Source organism: Loxodonta africana, chromosome 22, assembly GCF_030014295.1.
Source record: "Loxodonta africana isolate mLoxAfr1 chromosome 22, mLoxAfr1.hap2, whole genome shotgun sequence".
NCBI classification, from domain to species: domain Eukaryota; kingdom Metazoa; phylum Chordata; class Mammalia; order Proboscidea; family Elephantidae; genus Loxodonta; species Loxodonta africana.
In genome coordinates, this window is record NC_087363.1 from 34021461 (window position 1) to 34034035 (window position 12575).

The following is a 12575-nucleotide window of genomic DNA, read 5'->3' on the forward strand; positions in this document are numbered from 1 at the left end:
GGAGGGGGGCATGTAACAATAAGTGAGCTCATCTTTCCACTTAAAAAAAACAATTCTGCATCATGTTTTAAGGGCTGGATAGCATGCCATTGTGTCCTCTTACCACAATGGATTTAACCACTCCCTTATTGAAGTCTAGATGGTTGCCAACTTTTTATTATTACAAACTGCACTGCAGGGAAATTCCTTGAAGCTAAGTCTTGGCACTCATCCTTAATTCTGTGCTCAGGGCGGTGGCTTCCCAGAAATAGAATTTCTTAGCTCAAAGGGCATGTAAATTTTTTGTTTTGGGGGCACATTTTTAAATCTTTCAAAACGTGTGTATTGTGCATGTGTGTGTGTTTCTGGTGTGTGTGTGGTCTGTAGATTCATGCAGGTACCTGTGCAAATCTGTTGTCTGGCTTGGCACAAATGGGTGTGTGTCCCTTCTCTCACCCTCATCTCTAAAACCACAAGAGCTGTCCTTCATCTGCTTAGTAACTAGGAAAACACTGGAGCATTCCAGTTCTCCTCCTCTCGGTGAAACTCACTGGTTCCTGGGCTGCACCGGCTTCCCTCTGCCCCATCCTTTCATCACCTTGTCCGGACACTCAGCCCAGCCTGGCTTACCAGCAGGGGCATCCATCCAGAGCCTCAGGCCCTCTGGGTGCAGGTGTACAAGGAAGGCCCTTCAGAGTCTGTCTTGTGACCTTGCTTTCCTAAGTCACTTCCCTCAGGTCGGTGCTCCCACATGTTGGCAGAGACAGCCCGCAACCAGCTCCAGCCTCCAGTGTCTCATTAGGGTCCAGCACCTCTTCTTCCTGCAGCTCTGACAACAGCTTGGGATTCCCTCCAGTGGATTGGCCACAGCCACATGCCCACCCTGAACCAGTCACTACATCCAAGGGACCACAGTGCTGTTGCTGGCTAGCCAGAGTCTCAGGCCAGCTCTGGACTCAGGAGTTGGAGTCTATCCCACCTGACCCACATGGGTTGAGCTGGTCCATCTTGCCCTATCTTTGCCCCAGCTCTGCCAGCACCTCTTCTGGAGCTGAGCCTGCTCCCCATGCCCTCAAAGGGCAGAAGTTTCTCAGGGCAGAGACCACATCTGCCACAGTGTCCATCCCCTGCCCCCAGCTCATGGCCTACTCCTGTATACTGGCTCACTGTCTAAGTGGACTTTCACTCTCAGCCCTTCCTGGACCACTTCAATCCTCCACTCCTTCCATACATCTGCCTCTGCCCATTTCTGCTCACCTGTCAGCAACCAGAAGCTATGATGGGTTGCCTCATCCCTAGGACAGCTGCTGATTCAAAGTAGATGCCCAGAAACTGAACAGGCTTTCTGCCCAAGGAGGGGAGGGGAACTGGGGGCCAAAGAATCCATTTCAAGTGACAGCAGTCCAAGGGAACAAGGCTTGGCTTGCTTTCCTTTAAAAATCACAAAATGGTTTGTCAGAAGGGACAACTGAAAACATTAGACTGTTTTCCTGGTACACGGTCATCTGTACATTTCCCAGTTGCTGTTCCTATTTTTCTGCTTTGCCTCTCCCAACCTGAAGGAATGGGGAGCTGTTCGAAGCTGAGGCAGAGCCTTCACCACAGTGATACTTCCAACCCCAGATCCCATCAGTCTGGATTTCTGTGCTTCAGTGAACTTCTACTCATCCTTCAGAACTATCCCAATGTCACATCCTCAGGGAAGCCTTCTCTGGCTCCTTCAGGCAGAATTGGCCTCCCTGTCTTCTAGCCGGCCCGGGAGACTGACTTCTGCTCTCTGAGCACCCATCATCCATCAGTGTCCTGGGCAGTGGGCCTGGTCTAGAGCTTAAACCACTAGCCTTAAACCAAAAACCCCATTGCTGTCGAGTCGATTCCAACTCATAGCAAACCTATAGAACAGGATAGAACTTCCCCATGGGGTTTCCAAGGCTATTATCTTTACGGAGGCAGACTGCCACATCCTTCTCCTACAGAGAGGCTGGTGGGTTCAAACCACCTACCTTTCACTTAGCAGCCGAATGCTTAACTACTGCACCACCAGGGCTCCCTTTATTCCTTGAAAGGGGAACTTGGAGTGGGGTGGATATTTTCATCAGGCAAAGGGAGAATGATTGTTTTTATTCATTCATTTATTTAACCAATATATTTTGAGCACCTACCCAGGGCCAGGCCTTGTGACCAGAGGTCACACTAGTCTACTAATACCAGAACTAAATATAGCTTTACCAAATGTGGTGCAGGAAGTACCACAAGGCAACATTATATGATGACTAAGAGCGTGGACCTGGAGCCACGCTGTCTGGGTTGGAATCTCCACTCTACCACTTCCCAGATGGATGAGCTTGGCCAAGTCACTAAACGCCTGTGGGCCTCAGTCTTCTCATCTATAAAAGAGGGACAGTAATAGTCCTGCCCTATTCATCCGTTGGGAGACTTGAATGAGCTATGGTCTGTAAAGTACCTTACAGTAAGATCTGTATTCATGTCTGTTCAACAACAGCTCTCGTGGAGTACACGTAGCAGGGGCACTGACCTTACTGGTCAAGGGAGGCTGGCGGCTGAGCAGAGGCTGAAGGATGCATAGGAATTAACTACAGGAGGGAGGGGAAGAACATGACAAATGCAGGAACTCCATGCATCCCCAGGCTGCACAACCCAACCTTTTTCACACCACTGTCCCCCTAGAAAAGCCTGAGCAGGAAGGGCAGGAGGGGACGTCCACATGAGGCAGGGTGAAAACAGCATGATACTGCTTTCATAGTGCAAAGTATGACAAGAAGAATAAAGTGCAAAGTATTTAAAGATGATATTCAATATTGGACTTGCATTAAATTTCCAAATAACTTTTATTAAACCGGTAGATCCGGTTCCATGCTTGAGATGGCTAAGCAGTCCCTGGCCAAGGACCGTTTTCACTGATCGGCTCCTCCAGCGCTCACCGGTGACCATGGATGAGAAGCTGCCGGGGCAGGTGGTGGTGGACAAGGGGCTCAGCCTCGTGTGGCCCCTCTAGCAGCAGGCAGCAAGTCTGCAGGGCAGAGTCAACATGGAATTAGAACAGGGACAGAGAGGTTCCAAAATGGTACTCAAACATAATTTCAACTGTTGTACAGTTTTGAATTGTTTTAAAATGATTATTTTATAGCTATAAACAATCTACAAGCCTCAATGTCTACAGCCCACAGGTTAGGGTTGGAAAGCTCAGTGTTGGAGGAACAGAGACTGGGATAGCTGGGGTGTAGACAGGGGAGCACGGTTCTAGGCCAGGCAGGGCAGGGGCGGGGGCGTTGGGAAGGAGCGCCGTGGAAGGGAACCAAGTGACAGAACCATTTCCACAAGATCTCTCTGGCTCTGCCCAGACAGGAGAGGGCACTAGACGGCAAAGTAACAGAATGACAGTCTTGGTCTGGAGAAGACAAGGCGGCAGGTGGACAGGGTAGCAGCCGTGAGAGGGATGGTAGCTTGAGGTATCTGGTGTAGAATGGATGCGGGGTAAGAAGTAGAAGATGTCAGGAGGCCTGGCTTCCAGAGCTGGTGGCAGGGACCCCTTTGGAGGGGAAGTGACAGCTCTCTCCTAAGTGGCAAGCTAGCTGGGGGATGGAGCATGTCATGCAGGCACACACCTCCAAGTTTTCCAGGGACAGGCCTGGTTTATACCTACTGCCTCCAAGTAATTACGAAATGTGCCCTCTTTCACTCTCAAAAGTGTCCCTGTTTTTCTCTGAATAAAATAGGAATCCATGAGTCCTTCACTGATATAAATAAACAAGCACATGATAGAAGAGAAAGGGATTTCTTCCACTAGACACTAACTTGTAAAGGTAGAAAGAATGAATGGTGGAGCTGGAAAATTGCCGCCTGCAATCACCTTGGTAACAATTGTTGCAGGCAAGAATCAAGAGACTAAAACTAGCAGGTAGCGGGTAGAAAGCAGATAAAGAACAGGATATACACATAGTCTCAGAGCTGTACAAAGAAGAGGCCTGGCAGACACCGCCTTCCAGAAGTAAGTGGCCAGAGTTAACAACACTCACACTGAGGCAAACCAACCCTCTTGGCCAGCTGGGAGGAGCAGTGAAAAGAAAATCAAAATCCAACCCACTGCACTCGACTGCTCTATAGGGTTTCCAAGGCTATAAATCTTTCATGGGAGCAGACTGCCACATCTTTCTCCTGAAGAGCAGCCGGTAGGTTGAAACCACCAACCTTTTGGTTAGCAAACAAACATTTTAATCACTGTACCACCAGAGCTCCTGAGAAAAATATAGCATCCCAGAAACACACAACCTGATGTAATTGTTAGGACAAGCCCAGGTTGAAGGCCTTTCTATAAAATAACTGTCATCAGTGGTCAAAGTATCCAAGTTATGAAAGGCAAGGAATGACTGGGGAACTGTCCCCAACTGATGGAGACTCAGAGATGCTTACCCAACCCAGACCCCATGGCCAGGGCAGCAGGGTCATGTGACAGAGAGTGTACCCTGTGGGCAGAAGGACTTCACCCTAGCAGAAACCAGACTGGTCCTCAGCTGGGCTCCAGATCCCACACCGGAACAGGAATCAGGGGACTGGCCTGGTCTTTTCCCCTCCTTAGGCCTCAGTTTCACCATCTGTAAAATGGGCACACTTCACTTGCTTCACAGATTTCAATGTGAGAGTCCTTTATAAATTAAGTGCCCCTCAAAGGCAAAGGGAAGCTTGTTCTTATGTGGATTTCATAAACAGATGCCCCTTCCAATGAGGAATAACTGTCTTAACAGAATTTAATTCACAATGCATCAATCAAGGCTCTGAACTACAACAGAGTGGACTCTGGCTGACTTAAAAAAAAAAAAAGCTGATCTGGAAAAAAAAATGAAGTTTATTAAGACAAATAATTATAGGCTCATATATGTGGACAACATATCTGGAAAGATTTACAAAAAGCTCGCCACACTGGTTGCCTCCAGGTTATGAAAAGGGGAGGTGGGGCAAAAGGGAGCAGGGGCTTTTAATGAATACCCGGGTATCTTTTGAATTTGAACTATATGAATGTGTTTCTGATTCAATCAATCAATATGATTAAGATAAATAAAAACAAAATTGAGGGAACAGGGGTACCGAGAGCTCACAGAACCCGACTTGAAGCTAAGCCACTCAGAGCAACACTAGATCAGGCCTGGTCCGCTCCCACCCTGAGCGCTAGATACCCTGCCACCACTTCTGCATCAGGATCTCAACCTACAGCAACCACCGCTGCCGCCAATACTGCCCTCTGCTGCTGCATCACAGGCCCTAGCGGCAAGGGAGGCTGGGAACGCAAGCACCTCCCATTTTCAGCTTCTGTTTTGGAAATGGTCTCCACCTACCACCAAGGTTTCTAAGGTGGCAGGGGTGGGATTTCCCAAGTACAGAAATAGGGTTCAGATGCTGGGTAGCCAAAAGATACTAAGAACTGTCCACGAAATACATTTACTGAATAACCTCTGTGTACCAGCCCTGGGCTGAGAATTTTCACAGAATGCCAAAGGAATGAGTATCTAATGGGTGGATGTGGGACCAAAGACAACTAACCTTAAAGTTGTGAGGAGCTGAGACCCTATCAGACCCCACGTCTCTGTTTTATAAATGAGGAAACTGAAGCCCAGAGGAGAATGGGGACGCACTGACTCAAAACAGATCTCCTGCTCCGTCTTGCTCAGAAGTTCTGAGGCCAAAGGGTGAAGGAGAAATTCGGAGGCAGTGAAGGAATCGGGGCCCTGTCACCTAATCCCTTCCACTTGGGATAAGCCCAGGAGGCTCCACACTCACAAGGAGCTGGCCTTCTGCCTCCCAGTTACCCTGGAATCAAGGGCTTCGTCCCCTACCTGGAGCCCCTGTCACCACTGGTCTTCTACAGACCTTGGTTGCTGGGTTAGCAAGCGCAAGGCTCTGGGAGGGGGCATGTATGAAGGCAGCATCCCAAAGCGGAATGGCAGGACATCAAGTTTACCCCCAGGCACTGCAGGCCTCTCCCCTTTAATAAATATCACAGGGAAGGTGGGGTGCCAGCTGCCAGCTTCCAGGAGGGCAGCTCAGACTCTCAAGGGGTTTCCAATATCCACCTGGCCCACCCTCTGGCTTCTCATGCCCCAGTCTCCCCAAGCCCCTTAGGAAGCATGAGGTTTTTCTGCTGCCTCCCAAAACAGTGATTTGCAAACTTTTTAAATCACACCCCCTTTGAGATGATGAGAGCTACAGATCCTCTCCCTCTCGAAAGGGGACCCACATACAGCATTTTGGAAGCCCGTTGGGGGCCCCTGATTAAGAACCTCTGCACGAGTAATAGGGGTGCATCCGATCATCATGGAAACCATTGCCCAAAAAAACACCCACAAAGACAGCAAAGCTCTATGTGGTCCACTGAGAAGGGTCCGGTCTGCCTACCCCCTGAGTGGGGAGCTGTCTCCTCCCCAGGTCACCTGCCCCACTGAAGATCAGCTCTGACAGTGAGATAGGGCAACCTGGCCTGCCCCCAGATCTCACCTCCCTGTGGTGACCTAGATGGCCCTGCCCTGATCTCAGGCTCTCAGGCCTGGCTGCCAGGATTTTGCTGCCATTGCTCAGGGAAATGTTGGAATTAGCCCCCAAGCCAGAGCCCTCTAGCCACGGGTGCCCCCCATGCAGCACCTATTCAATTGTCCAGTGGTAGCTGAGCACCCAGTAAGTGTCAGGCCATGGTCTAGGCACCAGAAGAGAGCAGGGGGCAACACAGACCAAGCCATCCTGGCAGAGGAGGGGAAGGGTCCTGTGGGAAAATGGCACCACTGATCGCTGCTGCCTCAGGGGCTGAGCTCTCCTCGGGGTGCTTGCACAGGCTCCTCCTCGCTGCCTCAGGCTCTGCCTCGAGTCACCTTCTTCTAAGCATCCCTCGCCACTCGCCTGAGCCCCAACACTTCACACCCCTCCCTGCTGTGTGTTTTCTCCTTACACTTGTCACTACTTAACCTGCTACTGGAAACCTTTGTGGTGTAGTGGTTAAGAGCTACAGCTGTTAACAGAAAGGTCTGCAGTTCGAATCTACTAGGTGCTCCTTGGAAACTCTGTGGGGCAGCTCTACTCTGTCTTATAGGGTCACTATGAGTCAGAATCAACTCGATGGCAGTGAGTTTGGTTTGGGTTTTAACATGCTATGTATCTTATGTAGCTGTCTTATTATCTCCTCCTACTGGGACATCACTCCACTGCTGTTCCCCCTGCACTGACACTCACACACTCAGGGGAAGCACCACAGAGCTTTGCTAAATGAACAAAGGGGGCTGCTTACCTGGAGTGGGCAGGGATGGCCTCTGGGGAGGTGACAGCAAGGAGACACCAAGCACAGAGAAGATCTGGAGAACGAAACAGAATCAATCCCTGTGATGTCACCCTCGCTGGTCCCGGCTCAACACTGATTCTTCTCCTTGGATATGACCCACTCCATGGAGCCGCCACCACCATCAGCTCTAGCCCTGGGATGCCGACCCTTCCCCAAGCCAGGCCACAGGCCTCCTCACGTTGTGTATTAGATACAAAACAGAAGTCATATCTCCCAACTGCCTCTAGATACTTCCAAGTGAAATGGCCCCCTTCTTTCCACCCTTCCTGCATTTCCTGTTTTCTAGACCACTGAAACAGCCTGTGGTCACCTTGGACCCAAAGATCGTTTTTAGATGGAGTGCTTTGTCACCAAGTCTTCCCCACCCTGCATGCAGATCACCAGCTTCCTCAAGACCCTTTCAGCCCAGCAGCTGGCAGCAGCATTGCAGCGTGCTGGTTGTGATTTGTCACCACAACACACACAGATATTTACAAAATAACCCACATTCTCAAACTTTTCCATTTCTCAAGAATTTTCTGAGTGCTGGGTGTTTTACCCATCAGCTAATCCTCCACAGGGAAGAAGGCATTGTTGTTCCCATTTTACAGAAGAGGAAGCTGACACCCAAATGGCAAAATGATTCACCCAGGGTTACTCCTAGGAGCGGAGAGTCAGGTTGGAACTCCAGCTGCCCAACTTCTTTCCTGCACACGGCGCTGCCTCTCTATGCAGGGTGCTGGCTTCCCAGCCTGGAAAGGATGCTCTGTCCAGATTCAGCAGCAGCCTTCTGGTCTGAGACACCCGGTTCCCCAGATAAGAAACACCCTCAGCATCATCCCAGGTCCCTGAGATGCACGGAGAATGTGAGTGACTTCTAGGAAGATGGTTCTCAGAGTACAGGCTCCCCTCCAAGGGTCTACACGGCCAGGTAGTCAGCAAAACGGGGTTTGTTCCCTTCTGCAGCATCCCAGGAAGCCGACATGGAAGGAGGAGTAGGCAAAAGGCGTGCACTGCTGCAGGCACCCATGAGGCGACATCACCTAGGAGTGTCTCTAAACACACCCCAGCCCTGGCTGCTGACCTGGCTCTACATGAGGGCTGTCTCCCGGCAGGCTCCCTTTATGCTCAAGAGTTATCGAAGACCCCAAAGAGCTTTTGTTTGTGGGAGTTTTATCTATCAATGGAGTCCCTGGGTGGTGCAAACAGTTACCACACTCAACTGCTAACCGAAAAGTTGGTGTTTCAAGTCCACCCAGAAGTGCCTTGAAAGAAAGGTCTGATGATCTGCTTCCAAAAACTACGGAGCACAGTTCTACTCTGACACACCTAGGGTCGCCAGGAGTCAGAGTCGCGACACTCCACGGCAGCTGGCTTTTTTTTTCTATCAATATTTGCCATATTCAAAATTAAAATGAGATTTTAAAGCACAGGAATGTGTAAGCACACATGCCACCAGCTGTCACAGCGGTGACGCCATCCACATCACGTCTGGAAGATACCACTGTGCATTGTGAGAGAAGGGGGGCGAGGAAGGGGAGTAATGTCATAGTTATTAGGAAACTGGCTTTGACTTCAAGGAGCCCATCAAAGAGTCTCAGAAACCGCCAGCATTCCCAGACCACAGTTTGAGAACCAGTCGTCTACGCCACGCCCCTTCTTCAAAGGCTGCAGTGACTGGTATGACCACTTAGAAGGAAAATTTGGCAGCAGCCAGTGAACTTAAAGACGTGTACAGCCGTTGTTGTTGTTAGGTGCCATTAAGTCGGTTCTGACTCGTAGTGACCCTAAGTGTGAAAGAATGAAACACTGCCCAGTCCTGCGCCTTCCTCACAATTGTTGCTATGCTCGAGCCCATTTTGCAGCCACGGTGTCCATCCATCTCGTTGGGGGGTCTTCCTCTTTTTCACTGACCCTCTACTTTGCCAAGTATGATACCCTTCTCCAGCGTGATAGAGCAGCTAAAAGAAACCAGGGGCATCGATAACGCCGTGGTGCCCTGCGACCAGCCCTGGACCGCCACCTCCTAGCTTCATAGCACATCAGGGAAAAATAAATCCCTGTTCATTTGCACCACTTTGGGCCTGGTCTCTGTTGCTTCCAGCAACGTGTCTCCACATACCCTTCACTCTAACCCAGACATGCTCAGAACGTGCTTTCTCTCACTGAAGATGCAAATAACATATGCCCCAGATTTCATTACTTTCTAATGCTATTCTGCTCTTGTCCTCTCCACGGTCTAAGTTTTGAGTGTGTTGAGCCTGCTTTTTTCCCTCTTGGTGCCAAATAATGAAATTTCAGCATTTAGCCTTGAAAACTCTAAGCCTTTCTTACCGCTGGTAAAAAAAAAAAAAAAAAACTCAGCAAGATAAGAGGGGGAAAAACGTCCCCTCTTCCCCTACAGCTGCAGAAACGCGGGCGTGCTTCCGAGTCACAAAGCTGGCTATGTGAATTGAAAATGTTCACCCAAGAAAAAAGAAAAATTATTCTCATCTGCAGTGTGGAGACTGGTGTGAGGATGTGAAATCCTGTTCTATTTTCTGTGAGTAAGAAATTGTCCTGAGGAGTGTTATTTGTACAAAGTTTTTTTTTTTTTTTCAGACTTGGGCCTTGCTGGTGCATCCTTGCTGGTGCATCCTACGAAACGTGCCCTACTGCCCTCTCAAAGCCACCACGCTGGTGGGTGTCTCCTGCGATAACTGCTTGCCTTGCTACTCATCTTTAATTTGGCACCTCTAATTTTCCGAAATTTTTTTGTCAAACCATAAGAGGGTCATTGTTACTTGCATGGAGGAAAAATCAATAAAAGCTATCCCTTTGTTAAATGCCTTGTTTGAACCCAGAGCCCTGGAGCCTGCATCGACCCTGGTTTACCAGTCTTTGTTCCTGGCTCCCTCTGGCCAGAATGTCCTCCTCCCTCTCACCCCCATTTCCCTTCATTTCTGATACTTGCTCCCCCTCATACTCAGCTGGAGGGCCTGCCTCCCCATCCCCCTGCCCCTGGAGCTGGCCTCCTTCCCCTGCCTGAAGCCCGCTCCTTAAGCATCTCAGCCACAGCTCTTCCCTGCTGAGGACCAGTCGGGCTCTTCTACTCAAGTGACAGAACTGGCTTGAGCAGAAGTGGAGGTGTGTAGGTTCTTGTGCCTGCACCCCCCTGCCAGGTGCAGGGGATGGTTCCCTCCTGTGCTCTGACCTGGCTCTCAGCTCTGCTGCCCCCTGGGGGCTCCATGTCAGAGAGCTCTTCCAAAGGGGCGTCAGCCGCTCCCCAGGCCCCATTCCACCAGCTCGGTAAAACCTGCAGAAAGACACTTCTCGTTCTCAGGTGGTCCAGAAGCTGCATGGTGGTTCTGATTGATTCGGCTGGACCCTATGAGCACCCCTCAACCATTCACCACAGCCTCTCCTGGCAGCCAGGTGCCCACTAGGAGCCAGGGAACGGTCAGGCCCACTTCAACTGTAGGGCCGAAGGATGGGGGAGAGTCAGTCCCCCAAAAGGAAATGGGGGGGTGGTCCTTATCAGAAGACCAAGAGGGCCAAAAAGACACATGTCCACAGCCACACAAGCTATAAATTGTCCGTGGCCCCTCTCGAGGGCCCCTCTGGCTCTGGACCACCAAACCCAGAGCTGGCACAGAGGAGGTGCTCAGCACAGGCGTGTGGAGAGGCATGGGGGGGAGAGGGACCTGGGAGATGTGACCTGGGTGCCAAAGCATTAAACTTCCAGAGACACTACAGGAACCAGGCAGGAAATAGCCCATCAGTGCAGGCCAGGGGGTATAATGTGCCCCAGCCTGGGATTGTTGAATTTTGCGGGGTTTTTCACTCGTTTGCTTGCTTGTTTGTTTTGTTTGTTTGAGAAGCTGTAAAATCTCCTAATATTTAAATTCTGACAACTAATTAAACATTGTGCAAGCCAAAAGTCGGTAGGCCGGAATTCAGCCCCCAGGACAGCTCTGTTTATGGGAGTCAGTGCCTGAAATGAGAACCTGAGGGGAAAGCAGCAGCCTGCTGGGGGCCCCTTCACAGGATGAGGAGGCCTGTCACTCCCACCAGTCAGTAAGCCTCCCCCACCCCCACCCCCACCAGCCTCCCACACTCCCATCCCCATGGTATGAGTGCCAGGCAGGCTCCTTGGAGCGAGCGGCTCTCGTGTTCCTCACTTCACATCAGGCAGACTCCCCAGAATGCCATTCAGCCCTGGCCAGGCGGAACTGATTCTGTATCTCGGAGCCCCTAACGAGATCTTGACTGAAGCCAGGGCTTAAACATTCTTCACAGTGGGTTATTGGATCTTGATTTGCTGGACGCGTTCAGCTGAGTCACCATCTCCAAACAATATGAGAAATAAAACTCTCGGCACGCTCAGGCACCGTCAGGTGCCTCCAGTTCCACAGGGGCTATTTCACGGGCATCTCTTCCTCCCCAAAACAGCCCAGCACCAGCTGAGGGTCTTGCTTAGAAAGGAAGGGGGCAACCCCCTCCTTGGAGAAGTGGTGAGGTGCCAGGCCCTGCAGGGGAAGGAGGGAAGTGTTCTAGAATGTTCCACATTACAAGTGGGGAAACCGAGGCACAAAGAATGAGGGGCCTTGCCAAGGTCGAAGGCCAGGAAGTGGCAGAGCTGGGCTGGGAGCCAGGTTGTTTGCTCCTTGCTCAAAAGGTGTTCATTCTGGACCCCATCAGGCCATAATGCCCAAGGCTTTGTCTGTCCTATTCAGTCAGTCCCTTAGGGGCTTTCTGTGGACACCCAGACTGACTGTACAGTGGCTGCAGCACCTCACCTTGGGTTCAGAGCCCATCCCATTTGAAAGGTGTTGCTGTGAGCCGTGGTAGTGCAATGATTAAAGATCTGGACTCTGGAGCCAGGCTGCCTAGGTTCAAGTCCCACCCTGCCATGCATTTAGCTGTGTGAACTCTCTGTTCCTCAGTTTCCCCATCTGTGAAGTGGGCATATTGACACCTGTGTGGAGTGTTTAGAATGAAGCCTGCACACAGTGTTACCTACCATGACCATCATGATGCCCCTGGATAACAAACCAACCATCATCAGCCCCCGATGCACAGCCCTGCTGGATAACACTGACTTCTTCTTCAAGGTGGCACCTAGAAGTCAGCTCCCATTCACACTGGTGTTGCTGGGGTCCAATAGGGCAGAGCTGCCCTCTCCCTCCCCTCCACCCCTTTAGGTCATCCTGAGAGGGCAAGGAGTCTGCTCACAGCTTAGGCTGCAGCTCTATTGGGACCTGGCCTAATGCCCAGCTCTGTTTCCAACAGGCTCTGG

General features: G+C 50.8%; 1 long non-coding RNA gene across 1 annotated transcript; it reads right to left on the minus strand.

Moving 5' to 3' along the window:
* Positions 1–283: 283 nt before the first annotated feature.
* On the minus strand, positions 284–11354 carry LOC135228484 (uncharacterized). Its single transcript, XR_010319034.1, has 4 exons — positions 10491–11354; positions 7268–7331; positions 4411–4592; positions 284–3010 (listed from the first exon to the last, which is right to left on the minus strand). It is a non-coding gene; the product is annotated as an uncharacterized LOC135228484 (long non-coding RNA).
* Positions 11355–12575: the final 1221 nt, after the last annotated feature.